Here is a 22,243-nt window from a genome sequence, read left to right on the forward strand (position 1 = left end):
AGACTGTTTGCCTGTCTAGAGGAAGTTGCTGCAAAGAAAGGCACAAATGCACAGTTTTAAGCACATACCAGAAGTGAAAGTAAGTTGGTCCGGCAAAAGCTGGCTGAGCTATGGCAAAAGCCCAGAAAGGAGCTATTTAAAGAACTAGTAGAGACCTAGGCTATGTCTAGACTGCAAGCCTCTTTCGAAAGAGGCTCTTTCGAAAGATACTTTCGAAAGAGCCTCTTTCAAAAGAGAGCGTCTAGACTGCACATTGAACTTTCGAAAAAGCGGCTTGCTTTTTCGAAAGAAAGCATCCAGCGAGTCTGGATGCTCTCTTTCGAAGAAGCCCTATTTACATTGAAGAACGCCTTCTTTTGAAAGAGGAACTTTTGAAAGAAGGCGTTCTTCCTCGTGAAATGAGGTTTACCGCCATTGAAAGAAAAGCCGCGTTCTTTCGATTTAATTTCGAAAGAACGCGGCTTGAGTCTGGACGCAGGGGAAGTTTTTTCGGAAAAAGGCTACTTTTCCCGAAAAAACCCCTGAGTCTGGACACAGCCCTAGGTTGCAATAGGACAGGACCTATAAGAAATTTTAAGTTGGAGTAGGTGTGTGCTTAAGCTTTTTTCTGTGCTGGGGCCAGAGTGCTCAGAACCTTCCAGGACTGAGTTCAGACTCCTCAGCTAATGATCTATCAGAAGATTTTGATTAAGGAATAAAAATCATACACGTCATTGCACAGGTTGAAACTTTCTTAACTGGGAGTCTCTGATCCAGCAGATCACGGATGTTCCAGGACCAGAGAGTCCTGGTGGAGAGCTAGCACCAGGGAGCCTTGCAGGCTGGCAGGACAGTGAGAGCCCAACACACAGGAGCGGGGCTGTCCATTAGAACAACGGGCGCCCAGCATGTAGAGGCAGCAGGTCTACCCTGCGTGGCAGCACGAGGTGGGCGAGGCAGCGGGAGCCTGGTGCATGCAGAGGTGGTGGGGCTGCCAGCGAGAGGGGAAAGCTAGCCAAGAGGCCAGAGGTTGGGCCAGCGTTGGAGGGGAATGTTGGAAGGGGGGCCAGAAATGACTTCCCCTTGACGGCGTCCTCCCCCCCGTAACATCCATCTTGCTTGCCTGGAGCATACAGGGCACACACAGAGCAGTAAAATCAGCATAGTCTTTGAAGCCCTGACAGGAGGCCCAGATATGCTGGCTCACAGTGACCCTGGATAACTGTAAGCAGAGATATGAGGGTGATCGAGCTAATCGCTGACCAAGAGGCTGCAGAGGAGTGCCCTTGACTGAAACCCACATTGATATGAACACACAGTCATCCACAGGGGGAGGAATCTCCTGCCCAGTAAAGAATGTCCATTACTCCTAATTTAGTTCTCTCTCTCTTACAAGCGTAAATTACTTGAAACTCCCCTGTAAGAACTGGCATCACAAAGACGGACGAGCATAATTTGGCATCTTAGATAAGAAAGAGGGTACGGGCCCCTATGGGTATAAAGATGGGTCCAGCAGCACACTCACTCTGAATGTCAATCTACCATCTATCTGCTGGTCGGGTTAGGTGATTGGCCTCCCGAGATTCCACGGGGATGCCCACCTCATCTTCATCTTTCCTAGAAATTGAGGGACCAGCCCTGGCTTGACCCACTGGAGTCGAGAGGCACAGAAGGGGGTAAAAATTGTACCTGTATGTGTCTTTTGTTTAAGTATATATATACACACATAGAATTAGAGCTCTTTAAAGATTAAGCTGTCACTTGGTACCATTATTATTCTTATTTTCTATCTTTATTTTCTTTGTAACCACTTTTAAGATCTATATTTGCTAGCAGTTAAGAAATAGAGCAATAGCCATTGTAACCATATGATTCATAAGCTTCTTTAATAAACCTGTAATTGTTTAAGCTTTAACCTGACTCCTCCTGTTGCTGTAACAGAACCCAACACAATTAAAAACTCCAGCCAGTCATAGGGGCAGATGCAGTAAGAGCTGGGCGTTTGGATCGTGTCGCCTCCACAGGACAGATCCTTTGTGGCATCCGTCGGCCTTCCCTAGGCCGCCCGCTGCGAAGGGACCCCGGTCCTAGCAGTTGAAAACTCAGGTGTATAACACACACACGCGCTGCCCTGACCATCGACTGACAGGTAAACAGAACAAACAGAAAATTAAGCAGACTTTTGAAATACAATTTTCTGCAATAAGACCTACAATGTGGCTAAGTTTAGGAAGATGCTGTCATATTCCATTTTTAAAGGAAAGGAGTTTATATAGTTATTTTTATGTGTGTCTTTATTCTCTGCTGGAAAAAATATGTTCGATCCATTAAAGTACATATCTGGTTCCTCAGTTGGTGAAGATACAAATTCTCATCTCACATACTTCAGCATAATCCTCTCTCGCAACTTACAAAAGATATAATATCCACTTATTTCTGGTTATGAGACAAAGTATAAATGCCTAGAATTGTAGCATTAATTCATTATTGCTTATATCTTCCTACTCAACACTTAACAATCCTCTCTTTTAGTATTAATATTGAAAAATAAATTTTCTTATAGTTTATGGTTTTTTTTCTGCTAACTCATGTGGTCTCCACAAAGTCACATTGTGTTTAGATAGCTGCTATCAAATGCTCACCACCTAGAGGTTCCTGGTTTTCTTATGTCCTGTTCCTTCTTTCGATGTCTGAAACCCTGCAAGGTCCAGTGTCCCATCTATAGTTATTCTCCTCATGCTCTAGGAAACACACCTGCAATGCCATATTGGCTGTCCTCAACTTATGGGAATGGGTGGATGAAGCTGCTTAGCCTCATTGTCTAAAGGTCAGTCTACGTCTACACTGGCACGATCTTGCGCCAGAGCTATGCAAATGAGGCTAAGCTTGGAATATCGCCGAGCCTCATTTGCATACCTAATGAGCTGCCATTTTGCAGAAGAGGCTCTTGCGCAAGAAGGAGCTGTCTACAGTGCCCCTTCTTGCGCAAGAAAAACCCTCTTGCGCAATGCCGCTATGCTGATTATTTTCAGGAATAACGGCATTGCGCAAGAGGGTTTTTCTTGCGCAAGAAGGGGCCGTGTAGACAGCTCCTTCTTGTGCAATATCCTCTTCCACAAAATGGTGGCTCATTAGGTATGCAAATGAGGCTCAGCGATATTCCACGCTTAGCCTCATTTGCATCGCTCTAGCGCAAGATCGCGCCAGTGTAGACATAGACTGATTGCCTCAGTATACTTGGAAACATTCCGGGAAAACTAGACCAAAAATGGCCATCCCAGACCAATGTGGGTGCTCACTCTACAACATATTATATCCCAGAGAGAAAACTCCAGGTAATGATCTCCAATTTTTTTATTACGTCTGTTGTGACTCAGAAGCTGTAAGTCATCACCTCATCACCTGAAAATATTTTAGAGCCTTCTAAATAATTTGTTAGTTGAAAATTGTAACATTCACTAAACCTGAGCAAGCAAATATGAAGACAACTCTACACAAGTGTCCTTGTTTCTATTACCTGCTTTGCCTAGTCTATGATGCTGTAACAGTTCTTGATGTTGTCTGTGTAATGTGTTGTTCAATGCATATTGTGAGTTCTCCTCTTGTGTTTTATTCACAGCTCCCATCTGTAGGAATAAATCCTTTCACTTAAGTTGTAAGAGCTAAAGGATATCCATTCCCCGCCAAAGAAGGCACCGCAACCACAACCACCACAGTGACTAGGAAAAGTATGGCATCCATTCCTATGGCTTCCACCCATGCTTCTGCCATCTGCTTAGCTAGGCTGGGACATGGACCATGTCTAGAGCCCAATAAACTGTTCCTTCAATGCCATCCATCCATCTTCCATGTGAAGCCCCCAAGATGACATGGAGGACATAGTGGAGGTCACTGAGGGAAAGACCATGCCCCCCAACACACTTGTTGTCATCCTCTCCAGACAAGACAATCACGCCCCTATCCCCAATTACAAGGAACAATTTTAAATCTTTTCAAGATCTCTTCAACAGGGAGGCAGACTCACTGGATATTTCTCTACAGGTGTGTCTACACTGCAGGGTTTAACTTGAAAGAAGCTACACAAATTGAGCTACGTCAATTGCTCAGCTTATTTCAAAATAGCTTATTTCGAAATAGGGAGCATCTACACAGCACTTATTTCGAAACAGAGCACTCTTCCTCGAACTTCCCTTACTCCTTGTACAATGAGAGTTGGAGTAAGAAGTCCTCCAGATTGATGGTATTTTGACACTATTTCAAAATAACTGCCTGCTGCATAGATGTAGACTAAGGGTATGTCTACACTACCTAGTTCGAACTAGAGTGGTTAATGTAGTCATACGAACTTGCAAATGAAGCCCGGGATTTGAATTTCCCGGGCTTCATTTGCATGTTGCCGGGTGCTGCCATTTTTAAATGTCCGCTAGTTCGGACTCCGTTCCCGCGGCTACACGCGGCACGAACTAGGTAATTCGGAATAGGCCTCCTATTCCGAACTATCTGTACACCTCGTTCCACCACAAACATTCCCCGCAAGTACTAGTCCCCTTTGTGCTCCTCTTAAGCTTGTATTGATGTGAGAGACAGGACGGAGTCCCACGAAAAAAAGAAAATACAGAGGATAGAACTGAAGCTCTTTCCTTGATTAACTAGATTGTCCTAGTTAATATGAACACAGCAACACCAAGTTGCAACAATAGTAGCAAGGCCTACATCAGTGGCTGCAGGCCACATATGACCATCAGGTTAATCCACTTGCAAGCCACAAGACATTTCACTGACATTAACGATCTGCAGGATTTCCCCACCCCACAAGGTTCCACAGGATACATTTTGCTCTGCCCAGCCAATGAGAGCTATGGGAAGTGATGGCCAGCGCTGCAAACTGCTCCATTTCTCGCAGCTCCCATTGGCTGGGAACGGCAAATTGCAGCCAGTGGGAGCTGTAGGGAGCTATGCCTACAGACAGTTAACATCAGCAAAATGTCTCGTGCCCACCAGTGAATTACCTTGATGAGCCATGTGCTGGAGGAGCCCACCACTGACCTACACCCTAAAAAAGTATTTAGTTATCTAATGGTACGTCTGCACTACAAGGGTATCTCAAAATAAGTTATTTTGAATAATAACTCCCGAAATAACTATTTCGAAATAGCACATCCACAGGACAGGGAAGCCTCAAAATTAGTCTGAGGCAGGCTACCTTGATTTAGAGCCCCTGGAAGCACTGGGGAGCAATTACTTTGAATGGCGCCGGAGCGAGCTATTTTGAAATAGCAGAAGGGGAGCATCCACACTACCGCTATTTCAAAATACCAATTTCAAAATAAGCGTTATTCCTCACGAAATAAGGATTTATCATTTCAAAATAAGAAGCCCGTTATTTTGAAATAATTTTGAAATAACAGTTTTTCTGTCTGGACACTCACCTATTACAGTAAAACTCCAATAGTCCAGCATCCAATAGTCCGGCACTCCTGAAAGTCCGGCCTCAAAATGGCAAGAGCCTAGTGAGTGAGCTTCGGCAAAAAATGAGTCACAAGGTAACAGCAGCAGCAGCTGAACTGAGCAAAAAGGGTAAAAAAGGCTTAAAAAAACTAAAACATTACAGTACACTGTATACAGTATGTACACTAAAAAGGGTTGAGAACACTTTATATACAGTATATAATGTATACAGTATATATATAACCAGTTTATAGTATCTCCTGATAGTCCGGCATATCTGATAATCCGGCACCACCTAGGTCCCATAGGTTCCGGATTATCGGAAGTCTACTGAATATTGAAATAATGCTGTAGTGTAGACATGCTCTAGCTTCCAATGGTGTTTAGTTGAAATCTAGCCCATGTCACTAGGAAGAAGAAATTTTTACCACCCAGTACTGCCCATTAGCCTATAAAACACAGTTTGGGGATGGGGCAAATCTCTGTCCAGTTGCTAGGAGGCTGTTAAATCAGAAACCATCACTGCACCTAGTAATCTTATTCAGTGTCTCAGCAGAGTGCAAGCACCAAAACTATGATTCATAAAACTCTTCTGCACAATGAAGTGCCCTGCTGAGTTGAGATGGTCTTAAAAGACAAACTTTTGAATTCACCAAACTATTTGAAAAAATTCATTATTTGTTCCTTGCAGCTCTAAACAGATCTACTTGTGAATTGTTTTAAATTTGACGAAAGGCTTGAGTTTTACGAAATCATGTAGTTACTGTAAACAATGCACTTCTGGTAAATGGCCACTGGGTGATGCTACCTCACTGAAAAAAGCTAGTATAATGCTTTTATAGGACTGCTTCCAGATGCCAGATTTAGAGAGCATTTTCATCTGCATTTCCTTGCTTTTCTGTTGCATTTTTATAGGGGTACATCTAAACTACATGGCTCCGTCGACGGAGCCATGTAGATTTGTTTGTTTGGCAAAGGGAAATGAAGCTGCGATTTAAATAATTGTGGCTTCATTTAAATTTACATGGCTGCTGCGCTGAGCCGACAAACAGCTGCGCTAGTCTGGACGCTCCCCTGTCGACATGAAAGCCTTTTATCGACCTCCCTGGTAAACCTCATCCTACGAGGCATAACGGGGAGGTCGATAAAGGGCTTTCAGGTCGGTGTGGGAGCGTCCAGACTAGTGCACTGAGCCGACAAACAGCTGATCAGCTGTTTGTCGGCTCAGCGCAGCAGCCATGTAAATTTAAATGAAGCCGCAATTGTTAAATCGCGGCTTCATTTCCCTTTGCCGATCAGCCTAATCTACATGGCTCCATCGATGGAGCCATGTAGTTTAGACACACCCCTAGTATATTGACTTGTTTTTTCTCTCCGTGTGGCATTGTGGCAGTTATGTGAATATATGAGAGCAGTTTTTTTATTCCTAGAGAGCTGTGCTATATTGGATCTGGAAAGAAATCTGTCAAAGAATGGTTTCATAAAGGAAAGATTATACCCACTAGTTGCCTTTACATTGATGGGCAGAAAGAGTGAAGATGTTTAAGCTGGGCCTTTTGAGTTTCAGATCTTTACAAAGATTTATTACTACCTGGAAGTTACAACCAAGATAGGGACCTGATATGTTAGGAACTCATCACAGTACATATGAGTTTCAAGAAATACTTGAAAAAAAATGGCTGTGTGGCACCTTAGGCATGTCTACACAAAGGAGTTATTTTGAAATAACAAGCAGAGCACCCATGCTATCAAGCTCATTATTTCAAAATAAGGGTCTGGTTATTTCAAAATAATAACTCTTGCTTTCCTTGGGGAATAAACTTATTTCGAAATCGTTTTTTCAGGAGTTATTTCATCCCTACTCATGAGCACTCACACAAGCACACTCCAATATGTCATGCCAGGACATCCTAATATCAAACGTGGCACAAAAACATCCCCCAAGATAACAGGAATACACTGACCACTCCTAAAAATTAGATCAATATACCAGTTCATAGTACAAATGTTTTAATCAAATGAACATGTACAAGGTGATTAATAACTAGCCACGTCAGAAGACAGTAACTACAATAACTGTCAGAAAGACAGTACTAACTTGTTTGTATCAAGGTATAAAAATGTATTTCAAAGGGAGTATCTGTGTTTAATCTAAAATAACCTGAAAAAAGCAAAAAGCCTCACCATTCTCTGATCTGGCCCATTGTTATGGGCATCCATGTATTAGTAATCCAGTGGAGTCTGCAGGATAAACCTGGCCAAGTGTCTTTGTACCTTAATGGATCTGCTCGAGTTCTGCTATGCTAGCTGTCTGTGCAGGGCTGGGGAGGCATATGGCGGAACACACACACACAACCAAACATCTGTCAACATCTAAGAGCAAAAGGTGTGTCCCTCCTCTTTTAGTCTAGGGAAGGTAACTCGTCTGGAAGATGTACCAATCACCTACTTGTAGGGGAAAGGGCTGATCTACTATGCAGAAGGACACCTTACAGGAAAATGCATAGCAAGATAGTACATATCTACTATGAGAATAGGTATTCCCTCTGCATCCTGATGGTCACAACCAGCTAGTCTGAAATTCTAGCCAGCCTAGTCATAGGGAGAAGAATGAGAGAAGATTGGTTTGTTGCAAAATTTCTTCTCACTCTTTGGCTGTCCTTGGGAGGTACCATTAAACTTTGCTACAGTATTTTCTAAAGCCCATCACTGTTTTCTACTAACAGGATAATCACACACAGAATGCAGATGAATTCTGTTGTCTCGGGGAGCTTCTTTAATGTAAAATTGGATATTATCATCATTGAACAGGATCCTATGGCATTACCTTGTTATTGCTGAAACTACCATTATGAAATCTAGAACCCATTATCACCTGACAATTATATTTTTGTTATGTAGTTTCTTTACGAGGTGTTTCTCTCAGTGAAGGTGCACTTAATTGCACCTTATGTAGTCACCCCTTAAATATTTGGTTATCTGCACCCAGTTAAATCAATGCCAGCTAAAATAATCCCTTATTAAGTGGCTACAGGTAATATGACCTCACCACAACTTTCACCATGACTGGTGATAGCTGCCTACGAGTATTTGAAAAAAGAAACAAGGGGAAGAACTATTCTGAGATTAGATTAAGATATTGAAAATTAAGGCTGAAACATTATTAAAAACTTCCATTAGGTTGTAACAATCTCCCCAGGAGAAAGGTAGAAGCTCCATAAATCAAGACATTTTAAATTAGGCTGGAAAAAGCACAAGAAAATACCCTATGTTGCCTAAGGGATAGACTCAATGAATCAGTGGAACTTCTCTCGCTAATGTGTCTATGATTCAGGGAAAAACCACACCATTAGTAACACTCCCTAGCACTTATATAGCCCTTTACACCTACGCAGCCCTGTGAAAACATTAGCTAATTAATATCCAAGATGAGCTGAAAAATCCCAGGTTACACAATCATTGTGGAAGTGGGAGAGTACTCCCTCCATTGTGGCAACCCTTTCTGGGTTCTGCGCTTCTCCAGTGGAACGGGTCACGAAAGGATCTGAGTCCTTGTCCCCACGTCCTTTCCCCAGAGGCCTGCCTGACCTCAAGGAGTTCCTGCGTGACAGAGTCTCTGGAACCCTGACAAAGCCGGGCCCAGAATTCCTGAGGGGCTCACCCCTCCCCTTGTCATGGTCAGGACAAAGGCTGTCCCCAATTTCAGGATACTTTCTCTGCACCGGATGCGTCCCTGATCGTTTCCTAGCGTTCAAAGCAAATGCACGTGATTAAGCAGCACCCAGTTCAAAATAAGGAAGCAAGGGGAAATGTGAAAGGAAAACCCCAGCCTGGGGCACAAACAGCGACCTCTGGAGAGCAAGGGCAGTTCAGTCAGTTCCTCACACCTCTTGCCTAGGCCCAGGCTGTGCTGCAGGGATGCCACGGTCAGACACTCGCTCTAGTGACGGCCACCTGCCCTCAGGATCTAGGGGGGAGGGAGGCCCTTTTCCCCACGGTTGATCCTCCCATCAGGGCTGGTGGTATCCTCCTGCGCTAAGCCTTCTTCCCAGGGCTCCCCCCCCCCTTCCTTGGCTGCTCACTGCCCCTGCCTCCTGCCCCAGCTCCCCGGGCTGCCCCTCTGCCAGGCATGGCTCTGCCCCCTCAGCTCACACTCCAGCTCTTGCTTAACCTCAGCCCTACTCAGGCCCAGGCAGTGAGACTTCACACCGAGGACGGGACCTCCCCAACATTCTGACTCCTTCATTGGGCTGGCCTAGAACTCTGGCCTCTCCCCATTGGTGCTGAGGACTGTCCATCTCAGGGTTCTGGTTTCTCACCACCACCACCACCCTCCCTTTCTTCTGGCACTGGAGTGGCCAACTGACAAACCCCATTGACAGAGCCATGTAGATTAGGCAGGACGGCAAAGGGAAATGAAGCTGCAATTTAAATAATCGCCGTTTCATTTAAATCAAAATGGCCGCCACGCTGTGCCGATCAGCTGATTGTCGGCACAGCACAGCAGTCTAGATGGGGATCTGCCGACCCCAGAACCCTTCGTCGGCAGATCCTTTATGCCTCGTGAAACAATGGCTGATCGGCACAGCGCGACGGCCGTTTCCCTTTTTCGCATAAACTAACCTACATGGCTCTGTCGACAGAGCCATGTAGTTTAGACGTACCCTGAGAGTCAGTAAAGCTATGTCTAGGCTGCAGGCTTCTTTCGGAAGAAGCTTTTCCAGAAGAAATCTTCGGAAAAAAACTTCTTCTGAAAGAGAGCGTCCACACCGCCAAAGCACATCGAAAAAGCAATCTGCTTTTTTAAAAGATAATGTCCATTCAGTGTGGACGCTAGCTCGCATTTAAGCTGATTACTATGGCCGGAACGGCCATCGGGGCACCTGTGCTTTTTCCTCTTTCCTCTTCTTTCAAAAGAACGCCCTCTTCCCTGTCCACACACGTCTTTTCCAAAAGAGCTCTTTTGGAAAAAGATTTCTTCCTCGTAGAAAGAGGTTTACCAATGTTGGAAAAATCCCTCTGTTCTTTCAATTTTCTTTTGAAAGAACACAATTGCAGTGTGAAGTTTTTTTGGAAAAATGGCTGTTTTTCTGAAAAAAACTCTGTAGTGTAGACATACCCTCACAGACCAACAATCACCTTCCAATTGTATGTTTTAGAATGAAGATATAGCCCACCCTCACTATAAATTCAACACTCTGGGCATTTTTAGAATTACCAATACCCTAAAGCCGTGTTTCTCAAACTGTGGGTCCTGACCCCCGGGGTTCCATGAGCAACTTAGAGGGGGGTCGCAGTATCCTAAAGTTTGAGAATCCCTGCCCTAACGTGAACAGAAAACTCCTTTGCCACGCCATTCTCCTCACACGAAAATGCTTAAAACTGAAAACTTTTCCGTTATAAGCATTTTCGGACAAAGTGCATCTACATTGGCAGGATGCTTTTCCGGAAAAGCACTTTTTGCGGAAAAGCGTCCGTGCCAATGTAGACGCGCTTTTCCGCAAAAAAGCCACGATCGCCATTTTTGCGATCAGGGCTTTTTTGCGGAAAAGAAATCTGGGCTGCCTACACTGGCCCTTTTCCGGAACAGTTTTCCGGAAAAGGACTTTCGCCCGAACGGGAGCAGCATAGTTTTTCCAGAAAAACACTGACGATTTTACATTAGATCGTCAGTGCTTTTCTGGAAATTCAAGAGGCCAGAGTAGACAGCTGGCAAGTTATTCCGGAAAAGCGGCTGATTTTCCAGAATAAGTGGCCAGTGTAGACACAGCCATAAAGTAAAAGCATTATTCAACTGCCTGTCATTAGTAGGCAATTAGTCAGAGATGAAAAACCTGTAGGCTGTGTCTAGACTGGCCAGTTTTTCCAGAAAATCAGCCGCTTTTCCGGAAAAACTTGCCAGCTGTCCACACTGGCCACTTGAATTTCTGCAAAAGCACTGACTTCCTACTGGAAGAAATCAGTACTTCTTGCGGAAATACTATTCTGCTCCCATTCAGGCAAAAGTCCCTAAGATGCGCAAAGCTTTTGCGCAAAAGGGCCAGTGTAGACAGCTGAGATTTGTTTTCCGCAAAAAAGCCCCGATCACGAAAATGGCGATCGGGGCTTTTTTGCGGAAAAGCGCGTCTAGATTGACATGGACATTTTTCCACAAAAAGTGCTTTTGCGGAAAAGTGTCCGTGCCAATCTAGACGCTCTGTTCCAAAAAATGCTTTTAACGGAAAACTTTTCCGTTAAAAGCATTTCCGGAAAATCATGCCAATCTAAACACAGCCTTAGTGTATAAATGGGGTATAGGAAGGTCCTGAGAAGCCATATAATGATAAAGTAATTTTAGACTGTGCAGGACTAAAGGTAGAGGATCATTATATTTTTAGAGGGTGTTATTAGAATCTGGTCATTCTAGCAGAGTCAAGTGTGCAGTTTGTTATTAGAGACACAATGGGTGAGGCAATATCATCTATAGGAGAGAGACAAGTTTTCAAGCCACCCAGAGCTCTCAAAAGCTTGTCACTCTCATCAACAGAATTTGATCTAATACAAGATCTCATCTCACCCATCTTGTCTCTCTAATATCCTGGGTTGGACAATGCTACAACTACACCACATATAATTTTTGATCCTAACCAGAAGAATGACAGTCACTGCATTTAAGAATCTCAAAAATACTAATTAGGCAGGGATATCACCATTTTACATGTGAAATCAGATGAAACACCCCAAAATAAGTTAATGCCAGATTTTTAGCATGCATACAAGTTTTTCACCCCACCCTTCTCTATTTTTGTGGTTAAAAAAAAATGCCACATACTTCTGGATGTTTAACAGAGCCACAAATAGGAGGCTGATAAAGCTGAAACATTTGTGAGAAACTCAAGAGCAATTTAGAAGTCTTCTGTTCTCACAAATTTTGTTTATTTTCATTCCCCACATATTGTTTCTCTGTTCTCCCTAGTATGGCAGAATTGACAAAGTGTATGGACAGATTTACAAATTAACAAATCATTTCACACATCAAGCAACTGCAGACACTTCTCCACATGAAGGAACTCGCTATAAAGTTTAGGAAAGTTAAGCAAATTACATACTGATAACACAGTCTTTGCTCACTCTATGAAAAGGTGATCTCTTGGGCAGGAATATTACTTTTGTTTTAGAACAGTGTTACTGGTAATCCTGAAAAGGATTTAAGGGTGAGAGTGGAAAGCAAATTATACATACATTTGCAATATATTGTGGCATCGAAAAGGGCAATGTAATTTTGGGCTAGATATTCTGAGGTGTCATGTTGAAGAGCAAAGAGAGAATAGTCCCTTCTCACGACATCTCTGCTGGGATACTGTACTCAAAGGCAGGTTCCTCATTTCTAGAAAGATATTGAAAACTGAAGTGAGTTCAGGGAAAGGCAACAGAAATTTTGATGGGACTCTTGAGGGACCAATTTGTAAGGACAAAAAGAAAAGAGTTATTAATTATTTTGACCTACACCAAAAAGAAATAAGCCTTTAATTAGTAAGAAGGCGACATTTTAAATAAGCAAATGTAGCCTGTAACTATCATGTAATTCTGACGTGTATATTCAGAGAGCATGCTTCATTAGTATGTGGAATTAATTACCTTCAAAAATGGTGAAAACTCCATCTTTCAGCACATTTAATCAAATATTGTTACTATTGTCATCAAAGTTCCCTCCAATCTCTTCCATCCATGTGTGGATTTTTCCATCCACGTGCAGAATACATTTTGGCTACGTCTACACTGGCCCCTTTTCCGAAAGGGGCATGTTAATTTCACAGGTCGTAATAGGGAAATCCACGGGGGATTTAAATTTCCCCCGCGGCATTTAAATAAAAATGTCCGCCGCTTTTTTCCGGCTTTTAGAAAAGCCGGAAAAGAGCGTCTACACTGGCCCTGATCCTCCGGAAAAAGCGCCCTTTTCCGGAGGATCTTATTCCTACTTCAAAAGCACCCTTTTCCGGAGGATCTTATTCCTACTTCAAAGTAGGAATAAGATCCTCCGGAAAAGGGCGCTTTTTCCGGAGGATCGGGGCCAGTGTAGACGCTCTTTTCCGGCTTTTCTAAAAGCCAGAAAAAAGCGGCGGACATTTTTATTTAAATGCCGGGGGATATTTAAATCCCCCGCGGATTTCCCTATTACGACCTGTGAAATTAACATACCCCTTTCGGAAAAGGGGCCAGTGTAGACGTAGCCTTTGTGTGTCCCAAGACACAGGAATAAGCCCTCAGGAATAAGCCCTCTTGCGCAACTGTTCTTGCGCAAGAGGCCAGTGTAGACAGGCAACATGAATTTCTTGTGCAAGAAAGCCCGATGGCTAAAATGGCCATCAGAGCTTTCTTGCGCAAGAGAGCGTCTACACTGGCACGGATGCTTTTGCGCAAAAGCACATCTCTTGCACAAAAGCACATGCCAGTGCAGACGCTCTCTTGCACAAATACTTTAACACAAAAACTCTTGCGTTAAAAGTATTTGTGCAAAATCTTGCCAATGTAGCCATAGGGCGGCCTGACCCCTTTAGTCCTTAAAGCTCTCCACTCTTGGGAGCAGCCCGACCCCTTTTGTCCTGGGGTCCTTGTGGGGCAGTCCCTCACTCGGGGCTGGGTGACCCCTGGGGATCCTGTTTAGGGGTTCCACCCTCCCTGGGCCACTCCGGTCCTCACTAAGGGGGTCCCTTTGGGGCAAACCCCCGCTTGTGCCTAGGCATTCCCTAGGGACTTTGGGAGGCTCCTTCGTTACCTCCCTACAAAAATTACAGTGGCAGGGGCCTGGCCCATAAAATTCAGCCCTTGCCCACAGGTCCTCATACCAGTCACACCCCCATCAGGGCCTTCTGGTCCCTCCTTCACCCCCCCTTCCTTCAACCTGAATTGAGGGGTCAGAGATCTGCCCCCTTAGTGCAGTACCATTTGAGCTTCAGTTTCCCTCATCTCCCTGAGGTCAGCATCTCCTCCCCTGGGGGCTGCTCTGGGGAAAGATCCAGTTGTCCCCTCTCTCCTTGGGAGGGGCTAGGCCACCCATCTCCCCCAGACACACTTCCTATGTCTGTCCCCATGGGGTTAGGGCACTGCCCTGCTATGTGCCATAGTTCCCTACGCCCAGAGCATGAACAGCTACATTGACGGTTGGGGGGAACCTCTCACCTTTCCCTGAGACCTCTCTCTCTCTCTCTCTGTGGTAGGTCATGACTGGGATCGGCCCACCACCACCCGATACAGTAGCAGGTCAACTATCACAACCTGCTTCCATCAGAAGCTGCCCCTTACTTTCAGCAGCACCTGGGCTACCGGGCAGGACCTCTTGTCCCCAGGGATGCATTCTAGCATCACCTGTGCTCCGGGGACCATTCTGTGCAGCCTCACCAGCCCCTTCCACACTAGCGAGTGGGCTGACAAGCAGTCCATTATTTGGCAAGGGCATTTCTCCCCACCTGTGTCGGGACAGTGGGCAGACTCTGCCTCTTACCAGGTCCTCCCCTCCTGAGTCCACCCACATACCCACAGTCCATGCTGTCCGGGCAGTCCCGCTTCCTATGCCCTGCCCTTTCGCACTGCCAGCAGGATATTGTGCCAGCCTCACAAGTGCTCCTCAGGGTGCCTCCTTCCCCTCCAGGCCTTTCCCAGAAAGGGGCTCCTCCAGCTTCCTTCCTGGGTCCTTGTAGGGTTGGCCTTCTCTACGGGGAACCTTCACCTCGACGTACTCCTCCGCCAACCTGACTGCTGCATCCACTGTTGCAGTCTGGTGGCACCTGACTCACAAGCAAATAGTCTCCAGTAGGACTTGCAGCAACTGCTCGAGTACAAGCATGTCCTTTATTTCCTGCTGTCTGTGTCTCCGGCCTCAGCCAGCACGTTGCCCAGTTTGCTAACTTCAGAGCAAACGCCCGGGGCCTCACTGCTGCTGTCCATTGGGCTGACCGAAATTTCTGGAGATATTTTTCCAGAGACAGACCCACCTGGTCCAAAATGGCTGCCCTCACTACCTCATAGTTACAGGCTTGTTCATCCCCCAAGGCCATGTAGGCCGCTTGAGCCTCTCCTGCCAAATAAGGAGCCAGACATAGGGCCGAGGTAGCCCTCTCCCATCTAGCAGCCATGGCTACCTGCTCAAATGTCCCAAGAAATATCCAGGTCATCTGCTGGCCCCATTTTACAGAGTCCCAAGCATGGTGGCCGTGTACCATCCCCTTCCTTGGGACTCACCACCTGCTGCAGGAGTTACTGCTGTCTCTTGCTCTGCTCCTTGATAAAGTTCTGCAGGTTTTGCTGCTGCTCTGCCTGCCAGGTTAACGTGGTCTGCCTCTCCACCTGGTGGGACTACTAAAAACTTTGTAGGGCCTGCTGCACCTGCTCTTGCTGTTTGACCAGCCACTGCAGGGTCTCCTCCATCCCGGGGCCACCCACCATGTTTGCTAGCACTGAATCCCACCTCTATCACCTGGGCTATGTCTACACTGGCAGCTTCTTGTGCAAGAACTTGCCGGCTGTCTACACTGTATGTGTGTTCTTGCGCAAGCAAATTTACAGTATAGCGTTGTAAAACAGGGCTTTTTCCGAAAGTTAGTCCTCTCCCCATGAGGAATAAGCCCTCTTGTGCAAGAGCTCTTTCACAAGAGGGCAGTGTAGACAGGCAACATGAATTTCTTGTGCAAGAAGCCCCTATGGTTAAAACGCCCATCAGAGCTTTCTTGCACAAGAGAGCCTCCACACTGCCATGGATGCTCTTGTGAAAAGCACATCTCTTGCACACAAGCACATGGCAGTGTGGATGCACTCTTGTGGAAGATTTTTTTGCACAAGAACTCTTCCACAAAAGAGTTCTTGCGCAAAAAGCTGCCAGTGTAGACATACTAGGTGTGGCAAAGTCCTCGCCCAGGGACCCCTTCTTCAGCCACAAATCAACCCGAGACCCTCTGTTGCACAATCCCATGCCTTTTATTGTCTGTGCCAATTTTCCACCATCTTCTATTTACAGAGCTTTGGTTGTTCCTTCCTGCAGCTTTTGGTATCCGGGTTTGGTTCTTTAAAGGATTTGAAACCACAGAGAGGAATACTTCTTTTTAGGGTCAAACAAAGATTTTTTATTTTTTCTATTTACTTTATAATTAATTTTTCATTTAAATCAATTCACTATTTTTGATTCTTTTAAGACAATATAATATACAAAGAAAAAGTAGAAAAACAGTACAGTTAAAAAAACCCAAGAAATAACTTCTCCTACAGATATACCCTCTTGATTTACCTTTAAACAATTTATGGAGTTAACAAATATATAATACTCCTGTTAAGAAAGCTAGAAGCATTGCTTAGATTCAGGAGATATTCTTTTCATTATGTTTTTCCTTTTTTGAATTTTTCGTTGCAACTTACGACAGGTGTTGTTTCCCTGTCGGAGCTTGTGTGGGGCAGCGAGATTCAGCGCCGGGGAGGGAGCTCTGGTTGATCAGATTCGCAACCCATCCGCTCTTGGTCTGTTCCATCCAACCTTATATACCCTGTTTCAGTATTTTGGTACTTCTCCACTCGCCTGACAATTGCTGACGTTAGATTTTTGTTGTCTCATTCTGCCCTTACAAAAACTTTCGTCCGCTCCATTTGGGGTAATCAGCACTTTGTTGCATACTGCTGTCTGAGTTACTTACTTCCCTAAAAGCAAGGTTATTGTTGGTCATCCAATCAAATTTTGTTTTTATCTCCTGTATCTCACAATGTTGCCTTTCCTTTACACTTACAATTAAACTGGTGCTCATTTCACATATTCTGGGTAGGACTCAATACCTTCCTTTCACTCAGACAGCCTCTCCTACTGGCTGAGAGACACACTCAGCCACTCTCTGGCTCTTCCTCTTCAACTACCTCTCAGGCTGCCTTATCTAGCCCGTTGGCTAATGAGGCCCACAGCTGTTTCCCATTAGCCCTTCAGGCATGGGCTTGCTCAGCTGGCTTCAACTGCCCTTTTCAGCCAGGTTGTAGTGGCAGAGTTCTGTCTTAGCCAGAAGCCAGTCACAGTTTTGGTGAACCAAATTCAGTGGCATTTGTTTGAATTTGCTAATGTTCACCTGGAATTATTCATAGATTCCAAGGCCAGAAGGGACCATTTTGATCTTCTTCCTAACTCCTTCACCACAGGCCCAAGAACTTCTTCAAAATTATTTCTTAGATCAAATCTTTTAGACAAAAATCCAATCTTGATTTTAAAATTGTCTTGATCCACCATTGTAAGACTGTCTGTGGGAGAGATAGCTCAGTGGTTTGAGCATTGGCCTGCTAAACCCAGGGTTATGAGTTCAATTGTTGCGGAGGCCATTTGGGGCAAAAATGTGTCACGGATGGTACTTGGTCCTGTTGTGTAGGCAGGGGACTGGACTTGATGACCTTTCAAGGTCCCTTCCAATTCTAGGAGATAGGCAACCTCCATTAATTTATTTTATTTAGATAGCAGGGCCTTTTTTGGGAGGAGTTGGAAATGAGTGTACCAGGTATGACAAATTTGTGAAGATTTTTGCTTCCCGCTTGAAACCAGATACATTTTTCTTGGCTTCAGATTTCAACCAAAACGTTTTTTCAGCTCTAAACAACTTTTCACAATGGAAGGACCAAAGGTTGAGGGGGAAGATGTGTGTGTGCGTATGGGGGAGAGAAGGCAGCTACAAAAACAAGTTATTTTATTATCTCCAAAGCAACTGTGTTACCAGTTGAAACCCAGATTATCCTCATTTCTGATGCCTGCACCTATTTCTGGTAATCATCATCAAAAGGTGGCTTGAGTCAAATGGTAGTAGACACATTCTGGAGAAAAAAGCAGCAGTCAGCAAGGCGGGGCACATCCTGTTTGTGTGTGGCACAATCCCATGAGCAATGGATTATTGCTCAATTCTTGACTTTTGCCAAACGTACAAAAAAGTGAACCCCACAGTGAAGATTTACCAGGAGTATGGAGTCGTGTTGTCACAGCTGCGATTTGGTACATTGCATGTGAGATTTGGGATAGCCAAATATAGCGGATGCTTTGAAAGTCAGATTCTATTGCCTGTCTTAACCACAGCTGATAAACAGTTTTGGGGGAGTGGCTAAATATGTTTTCGGAAGCTAAGGAAAACAATGGGCTATATTAGTCAAAGTGATTTTTTAAAATTTTCCCCGAAACAAGCATCCAAAATCTTGAGGCCAAATTTTCAAAAGCATGCTTTCAGATTTAATGACATACCCTGGTGGGTTCTACCATAAACTATAGTTTCCATCTGCACAAGTTGGATGCATATAATAGTTTGTATGTTATTCGATGTGCATATGTTTAAATATTGGCCCTTGATGTCTGCAGAAGGGCACAACGTTTCTCCCAAAAATCAGGCAAAGGAAGCACACTATTTATTTACTCAGTAATGCCCCAAAAATGCTGTACAGACTTATTTGAAGACAGTCTCTGCTCTAAATACTATGAAATCTAAAAAAGAAGAAAAAAAACAAAGAAAAAAAACAAAGGAGAAAGAGAAACACCTGACAAGTAGCAGCTTTGTCAGGTACGAGTCTTGTTAATGCCATCGTTTATTATTTATTTATTATTATCCTTGGTTCATTCAGTTCCCAGGCAGTGCTTGATGGAGTAAAGGTTAAAAATAACTTCGAATCAAATTCTGGTGCCATAAATGTTAATGGAAATTTTTAGCATTGAATTCAATTGAGCACAGGATTGGTAATAGGCGCCTGGCCTCATTCCAGGGATGGCATTGGAGTTCAGCGATGGTGTGGGAATGGCTCTGGTCGCAGATTCGGATACTTGTTCCAACAGGAAGGAGAAACAATACAGGCTGAACCTCTCTAGTCTGGCACCCTCGGGACCTGACCGGTGCTGAACCAAAGAATTTGCTGAACCATGGGAGATCAATATTGTCTAGCAGCATTACCAACTTACCAACTTCCATTGCTTACTGGGCTTTTAAAAGAGAGTTAGGGGTAAATTAGAGCCAAATAACAGCACAGGCCACTGAGAGCCAGGATTGGTGGCTGTAAACAAACTTTATGGGACCGCGGGAAATTTGGCCATACCTATGACAAGGGGACATCCAGGTCACTAAAATCATGCTGGATCACGGAAGTTTCCAGATCAGAGAGTGCTGGACTAGAGGGCTGTGTCTAGACTGCATCCCTTTTTCGTAAAAGGGATGCAAATTAGACCTATCGCAATTGAAAATGAAGCGGGGATTTAAATCTCCCCTGCTTCATTAGCATAAAAATGGCTGCTGCTTTTTTCCGGCTCAGAGCTTTGCCGGAAAAAAGCGCCAGTCTAGATGCAGATCTTTCAGAAAATAAAGCCTTTTCTGAAAAAAACCCTTATCCTTTATTTTAAGAGGGATAAGAGATCTTTCGGAAAAGGCTTTATTTTCCAAAAGATCCGCTTCTAGACTGGCGCTTTTTTCCGGAAAAGCTCTGAGCCGGAAAAAAGCGGCAGCCATTTTTATGCTAATGAAGCAGGGGAGATTTAAATCCCCGCTTCATTTGCAATTGCGATAGGGATGCAGTCTAGACACAGCCATCAGGTTCAACCTGCATAAGAAGAGATAGAATGAAACACTTTTTTTTCTTTTAGAAACCCGGTTGATATAGGGAATGAATGGCACCTAAGATCCAGGACTAGATGTTTCCTTTTTTTCTCTTCTTTTTAGTATTTTGGCTGTGTGAACCCATTTTTTTTAGGCCAGGGGTGGGGAACCTTTTTTGGGTCAGGGGCCGCTGACCCACAGAAATATCAGTCCGGGGCTGCACACAAGTGAGAAGCAAAGAATGAGAAGTAGAAAGACACTCCCCACATTCCTCTTGCACACCAGAGCCTAGGGGGGCCCAGGCTAGTATATTTTGCCTGCACCAGCCCTGCCTGAAAGTAGGAATAAGAGATCCTCCGGAAAAGGGCTTTATTCCGGAGGATCGCGCCAGTCTAGACGCTTTTTTCCAGCTTTTCCCCAAGCCGGAAAAAAATCGGCGGACATGTTTATTTAAATCCCGCAGGGGATATTTAAATCCCCCACGGATTTCCCTATTCCAAAGTTTGAAATTAGCATGCCTCTTCCGGAGAAGGGGCCAGTGTAGACGTAGCCAAAAAGTGTAGCTGAGGGAAACACGGAGAGCAAGTAAGTGCTAGAAGCCTCGCTGAACATTCACCACTCCTTAGGGAATAGGGGTTTGTGGTTTTGTATCCATGGCAAAAAATTTTGAGAAACAAAACCTAAAGGTACAGGTGCTATAAGGCTGTGCGAACAATATTGGTAGGATTTCACAAAATAGCAGATATTATCCGACTTTAAGATTTCCCTAGAGTTTGTCTCTTACTCTATAAAACTTATACACACACAGTGTGAAAAGTAAAATGCTATTCTCTCTGCCCATCCACAGCAGAGAAACAGGGCCCTACGGAGGCGCCTTGTTACCTTAAACATTTTTCAGAATGGAACTTGTTCTCACAGCTCATATTCATAAACAGATTCCTCAGTATGTGCTAATATTATTCAGTTGGTAGGGGTGTAAAGCTTTTCAGATGTGTCTGGTGGTATCAAGATTTGATCGTATGAGAATGAAATTAATAATGTGGGGCTTATGAGAGTTTTGCAATAGGGAGAATGTTACTGAAGTTACATAGTTAATGCATAAGCAAGTCTAAGTTATTTTCATTCTTCTGGTTACAGTCACTGAATCTAAGAATGTATTAAGTGTTAGTTTGCTGGGGATTTCATGTAATATATATGTCAGAAAGTCTGAAGCACCCCAAAACAAGTTCAGTCCAGATTTTTAGTATTCCTCAAATTCCCTAGTTACTCTCCACCCTTTCAAACAAAAAGACACAAATAATTAGTGGGACTTTCAAAAGGGGGTAAACGGGGCAAAACTTGATGGAAATGAGTCAAGTACTACATAAATGTGTGAAATGAACTTTTCTTTTATTAGAGGATGTGTATATTATTGATGTGAGAAACTGACTGCCAAGTGTTTTGATAAGTCAAAAATATTATTTGCCAGGGAAAAGCGGAATGCATCTCAGCAGGTATCCAAAGGAATGCACACATTGCATGCTTGGAGTATTGAGAGACCGAACCACACACAGCAAAAATTCTTTACTCTGTTTCAAGCCAGATATATTCCTATTGGTTTGAATCATTCATTACACTGTTTTAAGGGGAAATGAGATGTTTAACAATGTTCATTTATATAATACCTCCTTTTCATTATATTTTTTTCCTTAAAAAGTGGGTGTAACATGCCATTTGAAGGAAAGTGTAGGGAGCAAGATAACTTTGACAGCATAGGATGGGATGACATATATCCTGCCACTACTGTATTTTCTGATGTCACAAAATAAAAGGTTCTTCTGTTATGGGAGACAGCTGGCTGCTTATACCACAGTTGTCTAGTGAAAAATCAACCACATGAATCCCCTCAGCATTACGGTGGGACGTGTCGCTAAGAAAATCTGAGTCCAAAGATCAAGAAAAGACTATTAACTTTTCTGTAGTAGCTGGTGTTCTTTGAGATGTGTTGTTCACGTCCATTCCAATCAGGTGTGCGTGCATCGCATGCACGAGCCTTGGAAACTTTTTCCACTAGCAGCTTCCTCCAGCTTAATTCCTTGGAAATTAATGGTTACTTAGTAATTAGGTAATTGTACTTTTAAAGTTACGATATGAAAGGAATTTTTTTCATAAGGGATGCCGGAATAATTATTATTCATGGCACTATGTCAGTTAGCTTATCATCACTTGTAAGTTGTAAAGAGAAAACAGATGGGCACAGGCAGGCAGATGGGAAAGAACAA

The 22,243-nt window shown here is 44.0% G+C and overlaps 1 protein-coding gene across 8 annotated transcripts in view; it reads right to left on the bottom strand.

Annotated features, from left to right (window-relative positions):
- LOC102459211 (transient receptor potential cation channel subfamily V member 3-like) overlaps window positions 1-22,243 on the bottom strand; it is a 95,119-nt gene that overhangs the window by 33,182 nt on the left and 39,694 nt on the right. Inside the window, exons 1-4 of one of the 8 annotated variants that reach the window (XM_075904638.1) lie at window positions 16,813-17,113; window positions 12,649-12,793; window positions 5,409-5,543; window positions 3,497-3,605 (exon numbers count right to left, since the gene is read on the bottom strand). The exons of 1 other annotated variant lie outside the window; for it this stretch is intronic. The gene's annotated coding sequence lies outside the window, so the exon portion shown is untranslated. Of the gene's footprint in view, window positions 1-3,496; window positions 3,606-5,408; window positions 5,544-12,648; window positions 12,794-16,812; window positions 17,114-22,243 lie in introns of those variants that run through there. 6 more of the 8 variants (XM_075904637.1, XM_075904639.1, XM_075904640.1 and 3 more) reach the window with 6 other exon arrangements.

The sequence above is a fragment of the Pelodiscus sinensis genome, chromosome 21, assembly GCF_049634645.1.
Source record: "Pelodiscus sinensis isolate JC-2024 chromosome 21, ASM4963464v1, whole genome shotgun sequence".
Classification (NCBI taxonomy): domain Eukaryota; kingdom Metazoa; phylum Chordata; order Testudines; family Trionychidae; genus Pelodiscus; species Pelodiscus sinensis.